This window comes from Paramormyrops kingsleyae, chromosome 21 (genome assembly GCF_048594095.1).
Source record: "Paramormyrops kingsleyae isolate MSU_618 chromosome 21, PKINGS_0.4, whole genome shotgun sequence".
Lineage (NCBI taxonomy): Eukaryota > Metazoa > Chordata > Actinopteri > Osteoglossiformes > Mormyridae > Paramormyrops > Paramormyrops kingsleyae.
This window is the reverse complement of record NC_132817.1, coordinates 14,336,501-14,345,223: the sequence shown is the minus strand read 5'-3', so window position 1 is coordinate 14,345,223 and position 8,723 is coordinate 14,336,501. Positions and strand designations below refer to the sequence as shown.

Here is an 8,723-nt window from a genome sequence, read left to right as displayed (position 1 = left end):
TTAGAAAAAGACGACGTTTAATTTAAGGATTCTCAAGAACTAAATTGGGTAGCGGAGGGACACAGAACATTAACGGGTAATGGAGCAGAGGCTGCGTGAGATGGAATGATAAACCTGCAGTGACCGGACCAATAAGAGTCCAAGTAGGAATTGATGGGCAGGTAGAGTAGCCAGTAGAATCACCGATCTGATATAAGAGCCAAACCCTCTTCCCGCTCGCTCTCCCATGTTGTGTTACTGAGGCTCGCGGTTGGGCTTTATTGAGGTCTTTTTAATGTGGTAGATAACATACTTGACCGGTATGCAGGTAAGTTTTCTTCTGTAGTATGCATTCGTAGGTGTACACAAAGCATAAAAACTCAAGCGTATGTCCTTCTTTCACTTTTTAATTGCGGTGTATGATTTGTTTTTCGGTGAATTTCACAGTATAAGGTCTACCGGTACCACACATTTTTTTAAATATAATTTGCCCATCAAACATATGGTAATATGTCTGAGTTTCCTAAATTACGTTACACTATCGTCCACACATATACTATAAATCTAGAGATGTAGGCTAATTAAACAAATGGCATAAGTGTTATGCCTAAAGCCACACTCTATCCTCCGACAAGTCATAAAGGATGTTTTATTGTCATTCAGGAAGATGTTATGCATGAAGCGAACGAAATGAGGTACCCAGGTCCCGCTACAGGTATCGATAATAGAAATAAAATCCAAAATAGTAATGCAATAAATAAAATGAGAAATAAAAAGATAAAAAAATAATAATTGTAATTTCAGGTGGACCAGGCGTTGGTTATCGTGTGTTGTTTTCTGAAGATATGTCTCAGTGATGGACAAATATTGTACTAATAGTATCTTCTTAAGCCTAACTTTTTGGTTAAGTTAGCATTTCACCAGAAACATACATATTGTAAGACACCAAACCATTTTCCCATAGTGTGCATTATATTGCATACTATAAATGGCAGTGGTAGTGAGCAGTGGTGCTGTAATGGTTAGGGAAGTGCAGTTATGATTGAAAGGTTGCTGGTTCGAATCCCTGACCAGCGAGGTACCGCCCCCAAGCACTGCTCCACAGGCACTGAATTAGCTGTCCACTGCTATGTTACAATGTCACATATGGGTTAAATACAGAGGACATGGTATGATGTGTCAACAATGATAATTTTTCTCTTAATATGGTTTGGTCTTACTACTACTAAGTCATATACAGTCAACCCTTCCACATCACGGGGGTTAGAGGGTTAGGCGTAGAAAAAAGATACAAGAAACTCTAGATACAAAGATGGCTGCGAGATATCACATAAGAGGCCGCCGTAAACAGGCTTGGAGTCCTCCAAACCACATTGTATTTGTATTTTATGCATTTGTGAGTTACTAAGCATTTTGCATGTGGTCTGCTGGCCGTCACGTCGTCTGCAGCTTTTGCAAAACTGCCAAAAAAATTGCATTTCATGTCTTATACCGACGCCACAATATATCTATACCGCGAGAGGGAAAGTCACAATGCAGAAGGGTTGTCCATAGACGTCAGAAGGAGGACTGACTAAATGATTTGGGATTTTTTTTTTTTTAATTGGGGAATCAGAATTGGACACTGAGGTGTGAGGAAGAGGAGAAAGGAGGATTGCATATCAGCATTCCACTGTGATTTGTCACAAATATGAATAACATATTACATTAAATTACATTGAACAACAGTAGTACTTTATTGTTCAAAATGTTTTGTCAGGAGTCTGCCATGCCAAGTAGGCCCTTCAAACTCCAGCCACTGTGACGACTAACTATGGGAGAAAACTTGAAAGGAATGATGTAACAATATGACGCAGCCTGGGAGAGTATACAGGCATCCCTGCAGCACGGGGAGGTAAGTCACTTACGGGACTAGGCTCACAGATGAGAGGATTCCTTGAGGAAAATGAAACAATGGCCCTCATTTGCAATGGAGAGGTGGAATTGGTTTTAAAAAAACATACTTCCCTTAGGGATTCACTTCAGGCATGCTCTGTCATGCATTAAGCAACTGCAGTAGAATCACAACTGTGCGTAATCTTACGGAAACCTGAGGCTTGCGCTACTGAATCACAGTTGCATAAATGTATATCTATGACAGAGTGGTCCAAGGAGGGAGAAACCACAACCCGCCAACAGGGCTACTGTGGCACAAATGGCAGATCATTTTGATGATGGTCTTGGGAGCAATGTGTCATGGCACACAATGCATGGGGTCCCGTATGGGTCTGTGTAGCCGTGGATTAGACACATGCCACAGATGCTCAACACATATGAAGCGGTCCACATGATGCGATGGAAAATAGGATTCATTGGACAAGGCAACCGTCTTCCATTGCTCCAAGGTCCTGTTCTGATGTTTGTGTGCCCATTATAGGCACTTCTGTTGGTGGACAGGGGTCAGCATGGGCACTGTGACTGGCCTGTGGCTACAAAGCCCCATACACAACAGGACTCGATGCCCTGTGTGTCATAAGACATTACTCCCGTAATCATCATCATAAATTATCTGCCATTTGTGCCACAGTAGCCCTTCTGTTGGTTTGTACTACACGGGGAAGCCTTCATTCGCATCTTGAATCGATGAGTCTTGGTCACCCAGCACCCTGTCAGCGGTTCGTGGTTTTTCCCTCCTCAGACCACTCTCAGTAGGTACTGACCACGGCTCACCATGAGTGCCCCACAAGCCTGGTCCTTTCGGAGCTGCTCTGACCCAGTCTTCTGGCCATAATGATTCGGTCCTGGTCAGAGTCACTCAGATCTTTATCCCTGCCCATTTCTTCTGTATTCAACATGTCTACTATGAGTACTGAATGTTAGCGTACAGTGTAATATATCCCAGACTTCGACATGCACCATTTTAACTACAAACTCAACATTACTTGTTTCATGTGGGCGTGGTCATAATCTTTTGGCTCATCAGTATATATACAAACACATAGCAGAGGCCCCACTACAGGCAACACACATCCAATGATGAGGAAATAGGAGCCATCATGTCAAATCACCTGAAAGTGTTTAAACAGCCACAAATATCATTTTAACTCCAGATCAGCGTTTCCCAATCAAACAGTCGGTCGATGTTCTTGCTTCCTCCCAGCACCCAGTGGGAGCTGTCTTTGAACATTCTCTCTAAAGGTGTTTGGAAAAAGTACATTACATTATTCAAGAATCGGAGTACATTCAATGTATTCAAGTACATTAAGTCTACACATGACATTCCGTATTTCTTCTGCATTCCCAGATAGCCTTGCATTGGGTTACTCTGTACTACAGAGACTTTATTTATATTACTAAGCACTACGAGTAAAGGTTAAATATTCTTACAGCAGGTATTGATTGGTCTGATGTGTCAAATTAGATCCTGCATTTCTCTGGTGTTTTTATTAATTTTGCCCAATGTAGTACTGAAATTGATACTGAAGAAAAACACTAAATTTGGTGTTCTAATGAGTACTAATAGCTAAGTACAGTTGACTATTTTATTCTAATAGTCTAATAATTTGTAACAACTGCTCAAATGTACTATACATTATTTGCAAAAAGAGTAATAAAATGCTAGTATGGATGAACAGACATGAATATTACTTATATACTCACATATATATCATTTCTGAAGACTGAATGGCACGGCGTGAGACTGTGTGTCTGGCTATTGATTTGCTGGGTATTTAATAAAAGAATGATTTATATCATAGGGTTAGGAACTTGAGTGAATGGGGGGTGTCAACCTGGACCCTTTTGGTGTCAGTGATGGTACTTGTCAGCCTTGTAGGCCGGTTCAGAGTAACAGCTGTGTCTGACGTGGAGTGCATGAAGTAGGGTGCACATAGAGGGTGGGGAAGTTAGGAGTAGGGGGATTAACAAAGGAAAAATACCACAAAGACTAATGAAACCATAGCGACAGACATACTTCATCAAATTGAAACAGTTTTATAAAGAATGACACTTTCCAATGGAAGTATCATGGATGAATATAGCCTGTAGCAAGTTAAAACATTATGTCATTTTCAAATTGATGTTAATTGACCAGTGGGGATCATGTGATCATTCTCATGTCATGACTTCAACCAAAGAAATAAAGTGTGTTATTGTATGCAATAAAATGTCATAATATTTTTCATTGTGATGCCAGTCTCTACAGGGAGAATGATTTAATGTCAGATACCGGGCATTTTTTGAACTAAGTGATTGTGCTGTGTTGTTAAAAGGGAGTTTGTGCCATCTGGTACTGCAAATGGTTTGGAATTCTTAATTTGTCTAGCCTCCTCACTCAAGAAGACTCTACAATGAGAAATATACAGTCTTTGGCATCTGGATTAGTTAAAGGCAGGGAATCCATATTCCTGATTTTGGGGTTGCATAATTCATTTTGTGCTTCACGCAGCCTCATCTTACAGCGAGTGCACAGCAAGCCCCATTAAATCTCAGCACAGCCTTGTCCTTTCTCCGACGGGATCCTCAGAGCACTGCTTTTGGTGAGGAAAGGCAGAACTGCATAGGACTCTAAAATGGCAAGAAACTCAGGCCCCCAAAATCCCAGCTTACCTGTGTTAATTTTCCATGTGCAGTGCAAGTCATGGCACATGAATCCATTCCACCCATTTTCTTATTGCATGTCCTGGTCTGGGTTGCAGGAGAACCTGGATGTCATGTCGGACAGTACAGGGCACAAGCGTGGGGTCATCCTGGACAAAATGGCAGGGACCATATACACACGCACATATATGCAGCGATGCCCTACACCATAGAGACCACTTGTGCAATATTAAGAATAATTTTAATAACTGCGCGAATTTAATCCCAAAAATGCAGTTTGGTTTTTTCATACCGCTCTACCTGGTGTTTGTTCTTCAGTGATATTCTTAATAAATGTGTTGAACTGGGGCAACGCTAATTACCACTTTTGTAACTACTTGTTCGCAAAAGTATAAACAAAGCCAGAGGCGATTGTAAAGGCTGACCTTGACAACTGCATCGCTGTTAGTACTGATTCACAAAAATGTGGTCAAGAGTAGATGGGTACCATTTAATCTTAGGGCCAGATGGAACACAAAGGATGGTGGCATTTGGAATGTTTTGTGACAGTGCAATGGATGCAAGGACCTTGATTCAGCACAGTAATGAATAATAATAATAATAATAATAACACCAACACTTAGATATAACACATATAATATGTGAAGTGGTATTAATGTATTCCTTTCATTTGTAGTATCTCTCAAAAAAAAATACCAGGCTAGTGAAGCAGTGCTTCACACAGTGATCAAAGACCCGGACATGTCAGCTAAACTGCTTTCATCTCAGGTGTGTTTAGGTCTGCCAGTTGTGCAACTAAGCATTTCATCTTAATTGCTTCAATAAAAAAAAAAAAAATGTCCATGGGAACGTTGCACAATTGTATGCTTGGCATGTTGCTTTGAAAGCATCTGCAGGGCATCAGGAAAAAACAGTTGCTCTGCAGATGCTGAAGTTGTTTTGCATTAGGCTTGTACTGGATTATAGCGAAGCACCTTCAGTGATACACTAACGAATGTGCCTGAGGTGTGCGGTTTTAAATAGCTGCTTCCTTTGAAAAACCAGAGCAACGTAGAGAAAAAGCATACAGGGGCATCAGCTGCAGCCCCAGACATACACATATGCAAGCATGCACACAAACGCAATTGTGGTTTGGCGAGCTAGCTAAGATGCTCGTCTTTTTTCTTTAGAGATGAACTGTATGCCTGTCTCCCAAAATTAAATACAGCATTTTTTTTTAGCAGGGGAGATGGATGGAAGTAGAAAATAACAAATTAAAAATGCAGAGACAGTATTTTCAGTTCTTAAATCATGCTTAACTGCATTAAAAGCTATATAGTGCAGCCACTTAAGAGAAAATCACATATGTCTGGAACTGCAACGCACAAATTTACTTGGATCTCCATCATTTAGGTTCATTCTTGGACCTTAAAACCAGGTGCCAGACTCACAGCTTCCTGTAAGATGAGCAGGGCAGAATGTCGACATCTTTTTTTGTTCTGGGTTACCCCAGTACGCCCGCCCACGCTTTAGGTACAGTAGGAGTGGCAGGAACTTCCTGTTGACAAGTGCAGACACCCTAACACTCTGTGGTCACAGGAGTGAGAGAGATGCCACTGAAGTTGAGGGGGAAGGGCGTTCGAGCACATCGAGTTCATTAAGGTTCATCAAACACGAACAAAAAAAAAACAGTAAGGATGGTGATGTCATGAGTCAGGCATTCTCTGTTAAGTGTCCCGATTCCAGTGTCAGGCAGCACGGCCTGCAGCCCTTCCCTAAACTTGCAGGGAGTCTTCAATGATGTTGCCTAAGATACACACACCTAACAGGCCTGTAGGGGGTGATTTGCAGCAACATGCCAAGACAGCACAGCCAACTTAATCCTCATGATATCCTGACAAGAATTATCTTCCCGTGCAGCGTTCTTCCTAGTGATGATGTAAGAATGACATCATCTAAGAAGGATCTGCCTTTTTAAGTACTCTGTCCTCTAAGGAAGCAAATATACCTCATTTAAAACCCTGGTTCAAACTCTGGATTTTGATCAGAGGCACTCCTAGGATACATATCTGGCTAATTAGATATGAGATAGATCAGTAAGTATTTAAATGGAAATTTAATGTTGTGAAGAATAAGTCAGATCCAGAGCAAAAGGAAATAAGTTTTCCTAAAAACAACATCTAACTGATCTGAACACTCGTAAAAAAAAAAAAAAAAAAAATCACTTGTACAGCTGGAAATAAGTTTCTTAGAACTGTCACCTGAGAACGCAAACATTTGATCAAAAGTTCAATCTCACCCACAAAAAAAATTATATCAGACTCATACCAGAGTTCGGAAGACTGTGTGTTGTGTAACTGACAGATTAAGAGTAGAACTGTAAAGACTGTGGGTGGAAGAAAAGAAGGTGAAGAAGAGAAGTGAATGGGAGATGGATTGGGGGGGTGGGGGGTCGTAAGCCAGCGTCGGCAGAGTGCTGCAATAACCAGCAGCGCCTGCCTGAGTTACTGCCCCAGCACGGTGACAAAGTGACATCATCCATCTTCAGCAACACAGCTGCTACCGCCACACGCTTCCTGCCAAAATACCTGACAACACCCCCCCCCCGTGTTCTAAGAGGGTTGTGTGCGTTCGTGATGTTGGGTCTCATTGTCCTCCGATTCTCAGACAAACCCATTTCGCTCATAATTATTTTCTGTTCATTTCTTTCGGTCCCCATTAAAGATGACTTTTTCTAAAGTCCAACTGCTTCAGACTCTTTCAGAGTCTTTATCAGACTTATTCCCCGAGTTGCAAACAGGCTGGTTCAATAAGTCTTTTATCACAGCACACAAACCACCAAAACCATAATCTGTCATACCTTTGTGTAGCCCCTGTGCCCCTCATTGACTTGACGGCCTCTGTCTTCCTGAAACACACTTTCACACTCTTGTGTCCAGCCCTCACTATGAATTGAGGAGGCGTTTGCATGCAGGTGTCTTTTTTTTTTTATCCCTCTTGCTCTTTTTCTCTTGTTTTTTCCCTTCCCTCTTTTCTCCCCCCCCCCCCCTTGCAGATTAGAATTCATTAGCAATCAAAGGGCCTCTGGAGAACCCAGTCTCTTAATTACCTACTCATTTGCATTTTTGCATATTAATAACTGCAGAGTTTTCACATTATTGTCGCAGTGTTTCAGAGCCGCCACGCCCTGGTTCTCTCAGGAGGGCGCCGGGGGCAAAACTCTATACTAAACCCCCCTTGCAGTATCCCCGCCCAGGGGGCGTGAGAGAGCAGACGACAGACGAGAGCGGCTATTCAGACAAGTGAAAAGCAAAGAGAAAAACTACCCATCAAAATATACCCCCGCAGCCTCACTTTGAGTGCGGCAGAGACCGCAAGAATGCTGAATGAGTTGCATCCATCCTCTTACGCTTGATTAATGCATTCACAGAAATGTAATGCATGCACGGATGAAGACCTCTTTGTCAGCTGCAACCAGCTAAGAGCCTGCTTATAGTAAAGAGAAGCAGCTTGTAACTGAAAGGAGAGAAATGGCAATAATGTTCATTTAACTCTGAGGAAGGTAAGTATCATGAAAAGCTGAAAATCCCAAGATTATAAAATTGGTGATAGCCTAAAAACGGCAAGGTGCAACAGCAACTGAAGCCGGCACTGTAGCACTTTTTTAACATGTGTGCTTAATGGTTTGACCAGCTGGCATGCAAACTCTCCTACACTGGGTTGTTGTTCTAGGGAACTGGACAAAGGAGGTTGCAAGACTGGAGTATCAAGTTCTTCCCACAAAAGGGGGGGTTTCATGTTGGTGTACTTTTTCTCCACCTAGTGGTCATGGTTGGGTGAAGCAGGTTTTAGTTTCATCTTAGTGTAGCATTAATTTAATTAAACTGAACGTGTTGCCACCTTGTGCTGATGTAAGAGCAGAAAGGGCTGCTTGAATGTGCATTTGTCTTCAGTTATTAATACAAATAAAGGCCTAGTGTTGCAGGCATATCCGAAATGCAACAATGTTTCCAAGTTGTTCCAAGCTTCCAACAAAGTTCCAAGCTTCCTGCCTTCAGTTTTCAGGAGTACCTCGTTCCTGAGAGATGATCTGGAATGTGGAAGCGCATGGTGGCTTTTAGGTGCCTGATAATTAAAAAAAAAAACGTTGACTTTACATGGACAAAATATAACACATGGACACAAAA

At 41.8% G+C, this 8,723-nt stretch overlaps 1 long non-coding RNA gene across 1 annotated transcript; it reads left to right on the top strand.

Annotated features, from left to right (window-relative positions):
- The first annotated feature begins 242 nt into the window (after nt 1-242).
- On the top strand, nt 243-8,517 carry LOC111836707 (uncharacterized). The gene is made up of 4 exons (XR_002836477.2): nt 243-307; nt 1,739-1,873; nt 7,967-8,098; nt 8,269-8,517. It is a non-coding gene; the product is annotated as an uncharacterized lncRNA (long non-coding RNA).
- Nucleotides 8,518-8,723: the final 206 nt, after the last annotated feature.